The sequence below is a fragment of the Polypterus senegalus genome, chromosome 17 (assembly GCF_016835505.1).
Source record: "Polypterus senegalus isolate Bchr_013 chromosome 17, ASM1683550v1, whole genome shotgun sequence".
Classification (NCBI taxonomy): Eukaryota; Metazoa; Chordata; class Cladistia; order Polypteriformes; family Polypteridae; genus Polypterus; species Polypterus senegalus.
Window position 1 is genome coordinate 41,185,922 of NC_053170.1, and position 19,026 is coordinate 41,204,947.

The following is a 19,026-nucleotide window of genomic DNA, read 5'->3' on the forward strand; positions in this document are numbered from 1 at the left end:
CGGTCATCATACAAGATCAGCATATTGTTGCTGATCAATCACTTTTGCTTTAAAAACATCATTTAACAATGAAGCGATACAAACCTTGTAAAATTCCTGAGTTGGCAATGTCTTCACTGAACTACAGGTAGATAGGCGAAGAGTGATGAAGGCCAAGTGATGAAAAGCTGAACATACTAATTTGTTTTTGTATTTATTCTATATTTATTAATTGATGTTTTTTAGTTCATCTTCACAGCTCAGAATACCTGATATTGTGAAAATAATCCAGTAGCAGAATTATGTGTTAAAATATCTGTCTCCATTTTTTCACTGTTTCTCTCTCTCAAAACAGATAGTTGAAATATCATATTATTTTTGATCTTAACATCAGCCATATCATACATATTGCATACCAGGAATTTTTCCTGCCTTGCATTCAAACCTGCTTGGGTAGGCTCCAGGGTTCTGCGATCCTGCTCTGGATGAACATGTTTTAGATAATGTATATGTTGTTCTTAATCTCAGATTCTGTCTCTGTCATTTTGTGCCTGTCCATATTCTTATTACCTGCTCTTGCTCTGCTTATTATGGGTTTACTGTTCTTATGCATGGGCTATTCAAGTCTCACCGCCCCTAACCTTCACACTACATGCTTGTTTTTCTTTGTTTCCCTCAATACAGCAAGATGGGGTCTGCACACTGATTCAAGCCTAACAGCCTTGATTTTCCTAAGCCCCCATGATTTTTATGGTCACACCTATCAGAACACAGTAGAATCTCTTATTTTTTAATATTTTTTCAGGCCTGCAGGTGGCAAAACTCTGTCTATAAATTGTTTGTGCCTGAGATGGAATCAGAGATCAGTATGGCTGCTAGAAAATAACAAAGCCCAGTGTTTGAGATTTTTGAATGCAATTTTGAAGGCATTCATTATAAGTACATTGTTGTAGGAGCAGGATATGTTGTGTGCTGTAGACATTTAGAGTAAAAAACATTCACACCTTAAATTTCACCTAGTTTTCATTATAAAATGGCCGATTCTGGGCAATAAAAGGAAAGAAAAAAGTGCCAACATGCAGCGAGGATTTGTTCAGAACAAATGACATAGGAAATATTTAAAAAATTATAAAATTGTGTAAAATTGTTCATATTCAGTACCTGATTTTGATTATACTTGTTTTTATCAGACAAAAACAAAACCAAATAGTAAAGTGTGTTGCATAGTGTAGTGAGCTTCCACTAGCATTAAACTTATATTATATCCAAACCAATTAAGTGTACAGTTCTGTCTCATTGTGACACAAAACTTAAACTCCATAGTAGCTCCTTAACCATACTATAATTACTAAAACTGAAACTAATATCTATAAAAATAAAATAGAAATATCTTTGTAAAATAAAAACTTAATTAAAACTAAAAATACACGATGAAGAAAAACTAAAACTAAACTGAATTTCCAAGTAAGGTCAGAGAAAATATAAAATAAAAACTAATATAAAAAAGCAAAACTGTAATAACCTTGGCTGGCCGTGACAGAAAGGTATCAGAACACACAATGCATCACAACTAGCCGAGTGGCCGCAGACCAGTGACAAAATGGGCAGGTGAGTGTTAGTACTGGACCATGGAGCAATTGAAGAAGGTGGCCTGGTCTTATGAGTCATGTTTTCTTTTAGGTCATGTGGACAACCGGGTGTGTGTGTCGTTTACCTGGTGAAAAGATTGGCAGCAGAATTCACAATGGGAATCTGGCGGTAGCAGTGTGATGCTTTGGGCAATGTTTTTCTGGGAAACCTTGAGTCCTGGCATTTACAGTATTTGGTTGTTACTTTGACACATACTACCTACCTAAAGATTGTTGCAGACCATGCACATCCCTTCATGGTAACAGTATTCCTTGATGCCAATGGCCCCTTTCAGCAGGATAATGTGCCTCCCTACCGAACTGTAAAAAACGTTAAGGAAAGGTTTGAAGAAAATGCCAAAAATTTCTAGGCATTGACCCATTGAATTGGCAATACGCATTCACGATTACAACCTGCCTGCCGTTTCATTCCATTGCGCTTTCATCCAACCTGCTTGCCGCTGAAGACCCGGGTCAATCATCATTTCCCCACGTCGGACTCAAGTTCATGAATCTCTGTGGGATTGTTGGGGTGGAGGAATAAGTGTACATTTGTCTTGTGGCGTGTCTTGTCCAATTGAGGAGGTCTTTTGTAGAATATCCTGGGGCGGAAATCGTGTTGTGCCTCCAGAGGCGGGAAAACTCCAGAAGATAAGAAATCTGATCCATGGAGGTATCACCAGACTTAAAGGATCTTAGGAAAAAAGATGTCCCGTGGGAGTGGACCACAGAATGCCAGGACGCGGTCGAGCGACTAAAGAGCCACCTACAAGAGCCACCCGTTCTGGCCCAACCAGATCCACAGCTCACCTTCCAGGTACAAACAGATGCCAGCAACCTGGGGCTCGGCGCGTGCTCACTCAAAGAATTAACCAGGCTGAACATGTCATCGCGTCGCCTCACGAGTTTTGCGGCGCTGAGCTGAACTACTCGACAGCTGAGAAGGAGTGCTTGGCTGTCGTGTGGGCTGTGGAGAAATGGAGACATTATTTGGAGGGGTTGAATTGAAGTGTACACCGACCATCACGCTCTGACCTGGGTGTTCAATCACCCGAAGACCTCCTCCCGCCTGACCAGGTGGGTCCTCCGCCTCCAGAATTTTACGTTCAGGGTGACTTACCGGAAGGGCTGTGGTAACATCGTGCCGGATGCACTATCTAGGGTATCGGAGCCGTCGGGGATGGTGTGTTTGGCAGAGGCGAAAAGATGATCCTCCCTCTGCCAAGGAGCCTTGAAGACCTAGCCCAAGCACAAGCTACCAGTCCATTCTGCCAGAACATCAGGGAAGGGCTGGAGCAACAGCGAACTGACCGGGTACACTTTGTGGACCTCCAAGGGGTCTTGTACAGGACTATTCCATCCACCCTTGGGGTCTGCAACATCAACTGGTGGTCCCGGAAGAGCTCGCCCCGACTTTCTGAAGCACTACCATGACAGTCCTTTAGGTGGTCACCTTGGAAGGACAAAAACTTTATTAAAGATTCTGGGGTTGCGTGGTGGCCGTCTGTCCGGAAAGACGTGTGCCACCACGTGAAGACGTGTGCCACCTGCCAACAACTAAAAAACCCACCTGGTAAACCGGCGGGATTACTTCAATCGACGATCGCAGATGGACCAGGAGAGACTTTGGGAGTCGACCTAATGGGGCCATTTCCTATCACCAGCTCGAGGAAGACCGTCCTGATGGTAGTAGTAGACTATTTTTGAAGTGGGTGGAGCTGTTTGCGTTAGCCGATGCAAGGGCTAACAAAATATGCTCCATCCTGAAGAACGAAATCTTCACCCGCTGGGGGGTGCCAAGAAACATCATCTCGGATCGGGGTCCGCAGTTCACAAGCTCCATATTGGATGAACTTTATGCAGCCTGGGGAGTGAAGAAAAACCTCACCACCGCTTACCATCCCCAGGCCAACATGACGGAGCGAGTGAACCGGACCCTGAAGAACATGATCGCCTCCTATGTGGGTGAACGCCATCAGGACTGGGATAAATGGCTCCCAAGCTCCGGTTTGCCCTGAACACCGGTGCATGAAGCCACAGGTGAGACGCCTGCTTTGGTTGCGCTGGGCAGACAGCTTAAGGGCTGCTGATGACTTAGTGCCAGATACCAACAGGACACCTTCAGAGGTCTTGTAGAGCCCATATCTTGAGAGGTCAGGGCTGAGCTGAGCAGAGCACAATATTAGGATGGTGGGTTTATTGTTGTGGATGATTGGTTTATATTTGTAGAAAGGGATGCGGCCAAAGTGAACCTTAACACTTAATGGCTTAGAACATAAGAAATCTGACAAACGACAAGAGACCATTCAGTCCATAAAGCCCGTTTCTTTACCTAATACCTAAGCTTTCCCAGAATCTCTTCCGGAAACTTCTTAAAGGTTGTTAAGATTTCTACTTCAACTATATATTTCAGTAGCTTGTTCAAGAGTCCCACAACTCTTTGCGTAAAGAAGTGGTTCCTGGGTCCAGTTTTAAATGCTCTTCCCCTTAATTTACACTGATGTCCTTGAGTGTGTGATTCACCCTTAAGCTGAAAGAATTTTGCTAGATCTACTTTATCAATGCCTTTGAGGATTTTAGATACTTGGATAAGGTAACTAAGCAGTTTCCTCTGCTCAAGACTAAACAGGTTTAATTCTCCAGGTCTATAAGAGTAGAACAAATCCTCAAGTCCTTGGTTTCTCTGCTCTGCACAGCTTCAAATGCTGCTACAGTATGTATTTCTTGTACCATGGTGACACAAAGTGCACAAAATGCTCTATATTAAATTCAACTGTTTTTATTATATAACCTAACCATTTATTTGCCTTTTAATTGCTTCTGTACATTGCTTAGTCAATGAAAATGTTGCATCAATACCTACCTCCTAAATCCTTTTCATAGGATGCTTCCTGTATGACTGTGCCTCCCTTCTTGTATTTATAACTGATGTTCCTTTTGCCCATTTGTAGTACTTTGCACTTTTTTACATTAAAATGCATTTCCCCAAGTGTTTGCCCAGATCTGAAGCTTGTCCAGGCCTTTTTGAATTAATTTTGCTGCCTTCTAACAAGTTTACTAACTATACCAGAATCAATGTCAGTAATACAAATCATAAAAAGTAACTGTCCAAGGACAGACCCCTGAGGGACTCCACTTTCTCATAAGGAGCTTTCTCTTCTTATCCGTATACTTTTCCTCCAGCCAGTTAAGAGACATCAAGATCTGAAGGTTAGTTCTGATGCCTAGTTACAGAATTAATCTTTGGTGTGGGACTATACCAAATGCATTTTGAACGTCTAGGTAAATTATATCATATTCCAGTTGCTTCTTCAAAAAATCTTCATCTTCCCTGAGTAGATGAAGGCCAGATGAGTAACATTTACAGGTAGAGGCTCAACCCTCCTGCACCACCATATGTCCTTGATTTGACTTCCTCTATAACTAGACCAATGGTCATGCTCATGACTCACACCTAAAATCTATCATTTATTTATCTATAGGACTTCTTCTGTAATGACTGTAAAAGAGGTCATTGTTGTAGGTTACCCAGTGGAGTGATGGGTTTGGTTGTATAAATCCAATATTTTCTAACAGTTCTCCTCAGTGTTTTGCAGTGCTGTGTATAGTCTTGCAACTGTGCATCCACCTTTGTCCGGGTATTGTTTCATTATTGAAAGTATTCTTTCTTTAGCTGTCTGCTAAAAGAGCATGTGTGTCAGTGGTCATGAAACCTCTTATTCTTATTCACAATCACTTCAGGGAAAGCTCATAAACTTTTTGTTTCCTTTTCTATAGCTTATTAGGTCTGTAAAGGCTTCTTGAATTCCTTTGAAGTCCAGCAAGCTGGCAAAGCCTCTGATCTTCATTGTGCTTTGCCTCAGGGGGGGATATCAGGAATAAACAACTTCCCTTGTGAGGTCGGCCTTTTTTGAGGGTCTCCAGGATTTCTCAGTTAGTAGCCTGTGCAGCTCTGGGGCCAGCTAATCAGCCTTTCAATCAGGCAATCATCTGGCATTTCATTCCCTAGGCTTTGCTACTCACCGTATCTATACCTAGCTCCCATGATACATTTGTGTGTGATTTTTGTCTCTATTTTTTCCCTGTTTTAATTTGATTTTTTTTTCAGAATGTATTTTTCATCCCACACAATGGGGGGGATATGTCTGAATGGAAGATAAATCACAATTCCTTTCTTTTTAAATTTGCTCTTTGCAAAGATGTAGTAAATTATTTTTTAACTGCTTGTAATCACCCTGTATCTTTAGAAAAAAAACATACTTCAGAACATCTCATTTTAATTCTTTTTGGAGTCATTTCTTTAGATACAGTCATTTATTTTAAGTGTTCATATTGTCTGCCAAGGCATGAATTTAATGCATCCAAAAGTTTTTGGCAATGATAAGATTTAAATGTTCATGGCTTTCCAGGTTAAAATTGACCTATGGGTTAGAAAATAATACCTCCTTTTTTATAAGTACATATAAATGCTAGTCAACTGACTTGAATTTATTTTTGTGGATTAAAAGACATAGCCATATTTTTAAATTGGGAAAAACTTTACTGTTTAGATAAAAGACAGCACAGTATAAACGTAGGCAGAGTCTGACAAAAATGCAACATACAGTATATCAATAAGATGTGATATACATACATAGCATCATACTAATGATAAATCTGTTTTCTAGTGTCATGTTTTCAAAAATATTGCTGAAATATAACATAATGTGTCATATCATACTATGTGGCTGTTTAGTGTTGTATCAGAATGATCCGAGGGATAGATCTCAGACCAGAAACACAGCCACTTCAAAAACTTTATGCAATATCCCTCTTTAGACCCTCATTAGATAAATCAACATCTAACATTCAATAATCTGCATTATATACTGAACAACTTAATCCAACATTACCGTTCAATATAACTGCATAATTACATTTATGCCAGAACTATCACAACTTTTGGCATTCAGAGTCATTTATTTATATTAAGGGAAATCATGATAGACCTACACATGAGAATGCTCCATGAAAATTGCAGGGATTTATGTTTAAATATTAAGATGTGACAGTAATGGAATTGGTCTGCTGATAGAAAATTATGCAGACCCACCCAAAATTAACCCACACTGTTGCTGAAATGGAGTGTCACTCTAAATAAATGTACATACTAGCGTGAACTTAATATTGAAACATATCCAAACCTCTATAGAATCATACAGATAACTTTTATTCTCTCTATTGGGATGGCAAAAGCTGAAAGAAGCTTTTCTGTAATGAGAAGAATTAAGAACTGGCTGTGTTCTACCATTCAGGATCAACAATTCTCTTCCCTGTCTGTTTATAACATTGAATCGGACTTAAGGGAAAAATGATGGACATCTACACAAACAAGAAGAAATGGCGAGTCATTCCTCACTAAGGTAAATCTTATACTTTTTCGGCATTGTGATATGTTTTAACTTCATTTTTAAGCTTTTTTAGCAGACCCCATTTAGGATGACCAATGGCATGCTGATGTCTTATGTCTTACATTCTTTAACTTCCCTACTTAAAAAGTGACACTCTGCTTAGGAGTGAATATAAATCATCGACTAAGGTAGTGAGTGAAAGCTTCCTGACTGACAATACAACTGAGGTGCATTTTTAAAATGTTGTCATGCTGTGATGGATAGTTTGAGGTTTGTGCCCTGCTACTAGAATTGTGCAAAAGATGCCAAAATTTACAAAATTAGTTTTATTAAATAGCTAAAACACATCTATGAGAAGAACAACGGCCAAATAAAAGTAGTAAATAAACAGTAAAATAATAGACCTATTGCATCCCTGGATCTATCCACATATCACGCATGTGTGTCTGGGGATCATCTTCCTGGCTCTGCTAAGGTAAGTGGTACCACTCCGAGACAACTGCAGGTGCTCTTGCTAACTGTATCATCTCTTCTGCCTGCAGCTCCAAGAAGAAATCCTGGTAAGACACATAACCCCACCCATGGCGCCCAGAGCAGGCTGCGTCCCTTCTGGTTAGACACCACAAAACCATAGGAACTCCAGAAAGTGGTGTCTCATTAAGACACAGCGATCACAAAGGACAGAGCTCCAGTGTAACAGCAGCCCTTACTATGGATCAGAAAATCTTTATATCTTGGGCTGCTATAGTCAATATTTACATTGCACCCTTGTTCGCCCTTAGTTTCTCAAGCACAAAATTAAACAGGGTTGTCCATTTGGTGTCCCAATTCTCTTTCCGGGTAATTTGTGGTCTGTCTATCCCTTCACACTACACATGGTTGTGAGACACGTACTCTCTTTAGGTTATTTAGAGCGAAGCAAGGACAACCTGCCAGTACAGTCTTTACCCAAAATCATCTCCTGAGTTTTTCAGCTGGAAGGAACTTTAAGCCCCTTTCCAGGGTAACTTCCAGCGAAGCCCAGGATTCTTTTCCAGTATCAGTGCTGGGCCTACATTTATAAAAGAGAAAACAGGATGGATCTCCCTCTGGAGACTTCTGCCCTTCTTGTATAGTACCTCTAATCTTTATGGTACTTTAAAAGTGATAATTCTACCTTCTGTTAATTGTAACAGTCATTGGCCATACAGAAACTGTCAACGATTCTCCCCATTCTTTCTAGGATATTTTGTTCACTTCTCTCAAGCTGAAACTCACCAATCCCTCCCTGGGACATTTTCATTTGCCATAATTATCTGGCCTATGCTGAAAGACTCATTTCACCCTCTGAAGGATTCCATACTCTTACTACCATGTTTCACACATCCAATTTCTCAGTAGGTGGCTAGCTTTGTGTATTTCCCTCTTGACAGTGTATGGTCGATTAGTATACTTGATGATATATTTGATAGTTTGAGGCTCATGACATTTCACTACAATCACACCAATCCACTTTACAGCTTACATGTGACAGGACATAATCCAGTGATCATTTCCCCTTTTATTCATCTCCTTCCTCATTGTCATACCAAGTTCACCAATGTGAGGTATTGCTCCAGAAACCGTAACTACCATTTCCCCAATTTTAAAATTCTACATTGATTTTACCATACTGCACACAAGTACTGCACAAGGATAGTGGATTGTTGTGAGTACCTGTACTGTCAGTGAAAACTTGGACTTTCCCTGTTATAACACAATATTTCTCTCTCACATATATGAAGGCCCCTTTGCAAGCAGGGCCCCAGGGTGTGCAACCAAACCACCCCAATGTTAGACCTGGCCATGACTGCTGTTCAGTTGTGTAAATCCTGGTTTGTTTTCCTTGATACTGCTTTCTTTTGCTGATTCTCTTCTTTATTCTTCTGTGCAGTTCAAGCTTAGTTCCTTTCTGCTCATTTACTCGAAAGACAGCTATTCCCATTATTTTAAGTTAGATTATGGTGGTTAGGCCTGGATTATTTTTGTTTTGTGTTTTTTCTTCTTACCTATAAAGATGATATTCTGTTTTCCAACTATTAAAAATTATTACATACAATAGATCACATTTCTAGCTGGGCTTCTACTTCTAATTTGCAGAATGTGTGACATTCAAGGATACTTACAATCTTGGACGCAAAACACCTGTGGCCTCATTTATAAACCTTTGCATGGATTCAATTGTGAAAATATGCACATGCCAAAAATACAAGAAAATGCTTACGCCAAAAAAATCAGGTTTACAAACTCTGCCATACATACATTTCAACACAACTTACTGTTTCAATATCACTATCGCTTTGTAAATGTGCTTTCGTCAACACACCACGATGATATTCAACATTTGCCTCCATTCCACAGCTGAGCACAGAACATGAAGTGCAGCATGAAAGCTCCTCTCTTCTGTGTTCTGTGGGTCTGAGAAAGGCAAAACATCTGAGCGGAAGGCCACCATCAACTAGCACGTGTAATGACACAACTGCTGATCAAACAAATACTATAAAACATATAAAAAACTGAGGTCTGCCAAAGCTAGTTTGCCTCAAAATAATTAAATCACAGGTTGACCGAGGACACAGAGACATGATGTTTGTCAGCCTCATCTTGGCATCACATGTGACTTGTGCATTAATATAATGTAACAACTGATGGTTAACAAAAGCAGCTTCATTCTCACTTAGATGTCCTTATTGCAATATGAGTGCAGCAAATTGCTTCGATTTTGCTAGGAGAACTGGGCACTGCTTCAAATAGAACTTTTATATTGGCAAAAACATGTTATGTTTTATGTCTGTACACCAACACCAATGGAAAACTGGATGTAGTGCCTCCTAAATCAGCTAATGGCTTTCTGCATACCGGGCATGATGGAGTAAAACTTGGCAGAGACGTTCCTGAGCTGTCGGCTAATTTTCTGAGACGTGACAACAGGTTGGCGATATAAACTGATGAAAAACCCAAAACATTTTCCAGTGAAAATTTGCAGCATTAGCCATCTTAAAAGAGAACTGAAATACAGTTTGTACATCATATTCAACACTTTTGAAGTTTAAAACGTTTGTCACTTCAACATACATTATAATAACAGCATGGTGATATGAATTATTATAACTTGGATGAGCTTGGAAATCTGTAACATACAGCCTAAATATGGCCGAGATGTCATATAGTTTCATATCCAGAAGTACCTTCTGTGTAGGATGGACCACTAAAGAATAGAAAGAAAATGGAATGGCTGCATGATGGACATCAAGGTATCGACAAATGAAAAGAAAGAGATGCTTGAGTGTTTCATGGAAAGGTATTGAGACAAAGAGTCAAAGTGTGAACATGTAAAGGGAAACTTTATCATCTATGAATGGAAAATTCCATTGGCAGTGTATCTTTGAATCAAAAAACAAAAACTATTTGGCAAATGGAAGAGGATATATACAGTACAGTCCATGAATCCATTTTTGGACCTGTTTTACCAGTTCAGCAAAGATTGTCCTGGTGGGAGCCAGCTCTGTATGAGGTGGCATACTAGAGTAAAATGTAAAAGAAAAATGCTCAAATAAAAAAATCTGTAGCACAATGTCAGGGAAATACTCTTTATTACAACAAGCCTGAGGGAGTCTGCTATGTGCGCTGGTCAGTTCAGGATGACAAGACTAAAGAATATAACAAAACAATTGCCATGAACTAAGATTCTCAATACACATTATTCAAAAAAACTTTCAATAATGCCCACTAGAGGGGGATATCAATATCAAACTCCAGCTAATAATAAATACAAACACAGAGTCTTATAGATGAGTTTGTGAAAGGCACTCTATAAATGCAACTTATTATTATTAGTATAAAATATTTATTCTTCACAAAAATGCTCTTACTCAAGAGTTAAGCTCCACAGTATCAAAAAATAGGCAATCCAAAGTAATCCAGTCCCAAAAACGTTAAAAAATTGAGCAATAAGGTCAAAAATCCAAAGAATCACAAAAGCACAGAACTACACAAGAAATGCCCTCCAAACTCCAAGACTGGCAAAAGTCCCCACCTCCAGGGAGACCACCTACAACATACAGTACATAGAACATTACAGAGGCATTGAAACATAAACACAATCGATAGTAAACATGAATAAAATGAATACGTACAAAAAAATTAACTATGAGTAAAAATGGCATAAAACATGAATTTGTACCCAGCTAGGGGAGGAACCCAGGCTGCAATTTAACATCAATGTATTTAAGTAAGTTAGGTTAATTTGCATAACAGAGTCAAAAGACATAGTTTACACCAATAAGCACAAGATAAATACTATAATCTTTAACACATCTATCCCTATCTAAAGATCTCAAAATAGTTAAACAGATTAAAAGTTTTTTGCACATATCTGTATCTAAAGAGGAACTTCTTACATATAAATTATTATACAGGAGAAAATAAAAAATGTCAGTTGTCATCATTCCTTTGGTTATTGTTTTTGATACAAATGGTACAGAATATCTAAATATATAAATAAATAAATATATAAATAAAAATATCTAAACAGAACAGGCACAACCAACACAAGATCACACATTAACGACTAAACACGCAAAGATATAACATACTGTACAAAGAAAAGTTCTGAAACAAAACAAACCAAGGACAACAAATGGTTCGATTAGCATATGGAATATTTATGGTGAAAGAATTTTTTCTCTGTATAATTTACAGTATATTTGTATATAGAAATAGTTGTTTGTATAATATTAAATTGACAAGAGGTCAAGTATTATTTGATAAAATATATGCAGCAATAGTGTTTAAAATACAGGGCATGTTTAATTTGTGAAATCTGACAAAATGTATATTATAAAAAGATGTTATAAACCATTACTGAAAGATTGATCATCCTGGCAGGTTATAAGGAATCAAATTTAAAATACCAAGAATAAGACCCTTTAATACTGAATTCTGCTGTTTACTCCTCCGTTTCACTTTCAGCCTGATCTCTGGCAGTTTTTGTTCTTTAAATCCATTTTTGCCCCCTCTAATAGCATGCAGCTTGAGTGAACTTCGCCCTTCTCCACTCTCTGACACAGATCAGTGGTCAACATTCTTAATTAGACACTTGAGCTGCACTAATTGAGACAAAACTCCCGCATGGAATTCTGCACCTGCAATCATTCCCATGTAAGTGCCCTCAATGAGGAACTTACATCCTTGAGTAGAATGTGTGAATCATTCTATGAAGCAGTTCTACATTAATTGAAGAATTAGTGGCAATGATTATTATATGAATGTGTTTCAATTTTGGAAGACCTTATTCCCATATAAAAAGGGAAAAGGCAAAATGTTAACCCAGAACTCATCAATACTGCATTTTTGTCGATAATGGGCAAAATAGAAGCATCTCGGGAAGTAACAGTGATTTTCCAAACCTCTATATTAAAGTTAAATTAAGTCCTCATTATTTTGATTTCTTAAGTTTCCCTAAGCAATACCTTTACAGCAATTGATCATCATTTTGACCTGCTTATTGACAGCCACCAGTACCTCTGGGTAAAATTTAATTTGAATTGCGTGTCTCTAAGCCTTTGCAGTGTGCTGTCATACGAATACCTTGCAGTGTTTATTAACTTGAAGAGTATAATAGCTTGGGCCATTATATAATTGAGTTGACCTTCTAAAATAACAAGAGGGATTGCTGAGCTTGAGTGCTTTATTAACTATGGCACATCTGTTCTATGTGACCGTAACATTTACTTTAAATGTAAGTCTTATTATACCTTTATTGAAATGGAATACAAATTAGTTTGTATTTCTTATTAATTTTATTGTTTGAAAAATAATATTTTTATATAAAACATTACTGATGTCAGGTTAGATCTTCACACATAATGAGAAACATACCTTTAACACATATGGTAAAAATATAAATATAGGGAAAGTCATTTGAGTATATACCACTGCTGTGAATATGAAGAACTCTGTATAGCAAACAGTAAATAGTATGGCAATTGCAATTATTTGATTCTTCAATTAAATGTCGGTGGCACTAAAACATCTTGGGCCATTCTGTCTACCCTCGGGTGCAATAAAATTATCTCTGTGTGCTGCATATCGTTTATTAGCAACTTCCTCTAAATCAAAGTGATAGATAGATCAGCCAATTGTCTAATACATGTTCCGCCATCATCACATTTCAAAACTTTTAGTTTGCCTCTCCTGTTATATTAGAACAAACAACTACTGACACAAAGTAAACATTAACTAAAAATAAACACTGAATATAGCATAGACACTTTTCAGAACACAATATGCCTTTACATTACAAGCTGAACTCCACCCTTAGATGTTCATCTAGTTAATTCACTCATTTTTTGTGCTTCATTGCAGATTGATATCTCAGCAATGATTCATGATACAACTCCTCAGATCACTGTTAAACAGTAGAAAAAATAATTCATAAACTTTAACAGGCTGAGCCAGAGTCCAGTATAAACTCTGAACTTTTTTCAGGGATGTACAGTGGCACATAGTCCAGAGCAGCGAACTGATAGTGTCAGAATTCTTCAAATTATGGAGGTTCATTAAATGGATGCATGTATGTACAACTATTACATGCAGCTGAATAGTATTGTCAACATAAGTATTCTGTATAATATTTATACAATACTGTGTCAGTGAGTTTTCTCTTAATGAATTATCCAATACAATACAGTAAAAAGCTTCCTTTCAATTCAGTTGAATTCATTTTATTTTTCTATAGTTCTCTCCACTAACTGCAGGTTCAGAGCACTGTAACAAGTTCACAGATGAATGTAATTTCAAAGTTTTACAGAGTACTAATTATGTAATGAGAACATAGGAAGACAGATTTGTTTAAACAAACAAAAAAAGTATTTTGAAACTAATTAACATAAATGGAACTTAACAATGTCTGAAAGCATTAAGTAAACAGACATAAACTCTAGGAAGATAAGTAAGAGAATACATAATTAGCACTTCCTGGAGATGAGCAAGATGAAAAGTGCTGGTGTGGTGGACAACAACACCAACCTTTATTTATATAGCACAATTTCATACAAATAATGTAGCTCAAAGTGCTTTACATGATGGAGAAAGAGAAAAAAAAAGTAAGAAATAAAATAAGAGAACACTAATTAACATAGAATAAAAGTAAGGTCTGATGGCCAGGGAGGACAGAAAAAAAATAAAGCTCCAGACGGAGACTAGAGAAAAAAAAAAAAAATTGCAGGGGTTCCAGGCCATGAGACCGCCCAGCCCCAGCATTCTACCTAACATAAATGATCAGTCCTCATTGTATTCAGGGTTCTCATGGAAGGACTTGATGATGATGGTCACATGGACTTCTGGCCTTTAATCCATCAATGTAGGGACATCATGGTGCTTTGATTAGGTGGTGGTGGTGCAGATCGCCACCACAGAAAACCGTAAAAAGAACAGAACAGAGAGTAGGGGTTAGTACGGATTTTGGAGCCACCATGAATAGTAATGATAATTAATTGAATATACAGAGCATCAGGATTAAACTAATATGAAGTTATGGGAAAGCCATGTTAAAGTAATGCGTTTTTAGCAGTTTTTTAAAGTGCTCCACTGTATTAGCCTGGCAAATTCCTATTGGTAAGCTATTCCAGATTTTAGGTGCATCACAGCAGAAAGCCACCTCACCACTTCTTTTAAGTTTAGCTCTTGGAATTCAAGCAGACACTCATTTGAAGATCTAAGGTTACGATTTGGAATGTAAGGTGTCAGACATTCTGAAATATAAAATTGAGCGAGATTATTTAAGGCTTTATAAACCATAAGCAGTATTTTAAAGTCAATTCTGAATGACAAAGGTAACCAGTGTAGTAACATCAAAACTGGAGAAATGTGTTTGGATTTTCTTTTGCTAGTTAGGATTCTAGCAGCTGCATTCTGCACTCGTTGCAGTCAATTTATGTCTTTTTTGGGTAGTCCTGAGAGGAGTAATCTAGCCGACTGAAAACAAAAGCGTGAAGTAATTTCTCAGCATCTTTCAATGATATAAGAGGTCTAACTTTTGCTATATTTCTTAAGTGAAAAAATGTTGACCTAATGATCCGATTAATATGTGATTTAAAATGCAGGTCAGAGTCAATAATTACCCCTAAATTCTTTACCTTCATCTTGACTTTTAATCCTAATGCATCAAGTTTATTTCTAATAACCTCATTATATCCATTATTGCCAATCACTAAAATTTAAGTTTTCTCTTTATTTAGCTTGAGAAAATTACTACTCATCCATTCAGAAACACAAGTAAGTAAGTCGGGGTCATAAGGTGCTATTGATAAATACAGTTGCGTGTCATCAGCATAGCTATGGTAGCTCTTGTTATGCCCCAAGATAATCTGACCTAATAGAAGCATGTAGATTGAAAAGAGCAGCGGACCCAGGATAGAGCCTTTTGGAACACCATATAAAATAGCATGTATCTTTGAAGTATAATTACCACAACTAACAAAGAATTTTCTACCTGCCAGGTAGGATTCAAACCAATTTACAGTAAGACAGTGCCAGAGAGGCCCACCAACTGACTAAGGGTATTTCTAAGAATATTGTGATCAATGGTATCAAATGCGGCACTCAGATCTAAGAGGATGAGAACAGATAAATGGCCTCTGTCTGCATTTACCCGCAAGTCATTTACTACTTTAACAAGTGCAGTTTCTGTACTGTGATTTGTTCTGAAACCCGAATGAAACTTATCAAGAATAGCATGTTATTGAGATGGTCATTTAGCTGCATAATGACTGCCTTCTCTAGAATTTTACTTAAGAAAGGCAGGTTAGAAATAGGTCTAAAATTTTCAAAAGCAGAAGAGTCAAGATTATTTTTCTTGAGTAGGGGTTTAACTACAGCAGTCTTAAGACAGCCTGGGAAGACCCCTGTATCTAATGACGACGAGTTTACTATGTCAAGAATATTATCAATTAGCATACCAGATACTTCTTTGAAAAAACTTGTTCGTATTGGGTCGATGATGCAGATGGAGGGTCTCAGTTGAAAAATTATTTTATATAAATCAGGTTAAATCTATCCTGGTAAAAGAATTTAATTTGTTTATATCAGAGTACTGGGGCTTAAGAGGATCAGTGTTGGGGAGATATACTATATTATTTTTAATATCATTCATTTTTGATTGAAAAATACAGCAATAGCCTCACAAGTTTCACTGGAAGTATTCTGGAGGCATTCCATTGAGCTACCTGGGTTTAGCAGACAATCAATCATAGAGAACAAGACTCTGGGATTATTAGCATTGATATTTATAATTCTAGAGAAATAGAAGCGCCTCTCAAAATGGACTGTGTTATTGTATTCTGTTACTTTAACCTTCAATATCTCATAGTGGGTAGTTAGTTTAGTTTTTCTCCATTTACACTCAGCTCTCCGGCATGTTCTCTTTAAATCAGACACTCTTTGGGTATTCCATGGTATAACAGTGCTAGAAGATTTTTTAACTGTTCTTAAGTGTCTTCAAAAAATTTTGCTTAAATACTGGAATAACTGTCACATCAGGGCATTGTGGGTGTGTGCCCATGGGCTCACGACCACAAGGGGCTTTTTCATCATGAGCTATCCCCTGACTCAATGGAAAGATCAAGAATCCATGACTCAAAATGACCAAGGGGAACACGCTTGATGAAGAGTTCAAAATCAAGTGTGAGAAATAAGTATTTAATGAACTGGTGTCCGGGGTTGCTCCCTTCCTAAAATATGATCAACATGCTGTTAAGGAGGTATGTCTCCCAGAGTCCTGTGGGAGTCTTAATCCAGCCTTATTGTTACTACTTAATGAACAGAAAAAAAATCACCTGTAAAATAAACACAATAAGAACTATAATAATTATACAAACCATGCATAAGTCATTTAAATCTTCTTAGCATTAGACCTGGGCATTACTCTGGCTCTGAAAATCGTACTAAAAGCATTAGTCCCGAGTGTCACTAAGGCAACGGTACGGATGCGCCTTGTGTAAGCTTTAGAACCGACAATGACTCAGGCTGTAAAATTGCTGTCAGTGCTGCCATTCTTTAGAGAAATTATGTCTGAGTGTAGGTTTTTATTAATTATGAAATATCTGTACTTTTCCAACAATGAAGATATACCAGGTGATTGTAGTAAACTTTCAGAACACGATGAAGCATCGATGAAAGTCACATGGCTTATAAGGGCAGACTGTCATGGATATAGTACATCGAATCAAAACAGCAAGATTTCGCATAAAGTTTTACAAGTGTTGCAAATCTAAAATGGGATCCATTTGGAATTCAGTTCTGTACACAGGGAAAGTGACAATATTTGACCAGAAATACAATCAGTACCGTGCTGCTACATCATCGGTGCCGACTTTGATAGATGCTCTGCTGCAGGGGTGCCCATAACGTCGAGTGTAACCAACCGGTAGATCAGAAAGGTAATGCAGGTAGATCACGATGCATTCAAAAACATTTTTTTAAACGTTAGTCTATATATCCTTTCTATGGCATTTGCCACTTGATTGACATACAGGGCGGCCAGTCTGAGATCTCTTTTCGTCTAACACACTGGACATCACATACACACGATCAAACGTGCAAGCTACTGCAAAACTCCAGTTGTGATCTAGTTAGCCTTCCAATTTATATAGACTAAAGAAGGGATTTAAAAAAATTGTTTGGGGAGGGTATGGGCTGGATGTGGAATTGGAAGAAGATTTTTTTTCTCACAATGTCACAATCGAAGTGCGTTTGTCTGATCTGTCAATCTATCTTTGCTATTCCAAAGAAGGAAAATGTGGAAAGGCACTTTCGAACTGTTCATAAAAACTATGAAACTGGAACCCTAACCCTTCCAAAAAGCAATTTGAGAAAGAGAAAGGAGAGGGAACTAAAATCACAGTTAATTGGACAGCTGTCATTTTTTACTCGGCTGAATTCAAAAGCAAAGGCAGACACACCGAAGCATCGTTCCGGGTGAGTCAGTCGACCATTAAGCATAAGAAGTCCTTCCAAGATGGAGAGATGGTAAAAGAGGCCTTTGTTGAGACAGATGGCTAGGGAGAATTCCTGCTGAGATTTCAAGACCCCTGGCCAGAGAAAAAGGAGTTTCTCCTTGTCATTAAACATGCAGAATACAAGCAACTTAATAACGATCAATGACTGCTAGACTTGGCATTTATTTCCCGATCTGACCAACATGTTGAATGAGCTTAATTTACAGCTGCAAAGAAAAGTGAACTCCATGGTCAATATGATTAGCTCAGTTAACGCTTTCAAACAAAAAATGCAACATCTGTCCTCAAAGCTGCAGCGCCTTGATTTGGGGAACATCCAAAACCTTGTGTCAGAGCTGGAGACGCAATGGAAGGCGTGTGTGCAACTTGACAGCATACGTCACACAGAGCAGATTGAAAATTGCCTGTCAGACTTTGACAGACGGTTTAAGGCTCAGCTTTACTTGAGCCAATCGCTACATTTAAGCGCTATCCACTCAGGGAAGATGTTGAGGGTGATTCACCAGCATCAAAAATTGCAAAACTGTTTCACCTAAAACTCCTCTACAGTGGAGGATGAGATTTTGACACTACAGGATGAAATTCAGCTAAAGTTGGGGCTCTTGGACAGTTTTGGAACTTACTCACAGAGGAAAAGTACCCAAACATGAGGAAATGTGCTACCTCCTTAACTGCATTATTCGAGTCAGCTTTTTCCCACATGAAGATTATTGAATCCAAATACTGTAGTGACGATAAATGTATTGAATTGTTATTGTGCCATAAAGGTTTTTCAGTTATGCAAGGTACAACAACATATATTTTATGCATAAAGTACACTCAGTATATTATATATTAGTATATATATATATAATTTTTAATGTAGGTAGATCATTTAACATCTTTGACATCTTGCTGCAAGGACTGACACATATGGAACAGTGCGTCCTAACCGTTATGGCACGCCTGAAGGCTTTGGCAGAGCTAAATAACAGCGAGGTGTGCTAGAAGCTT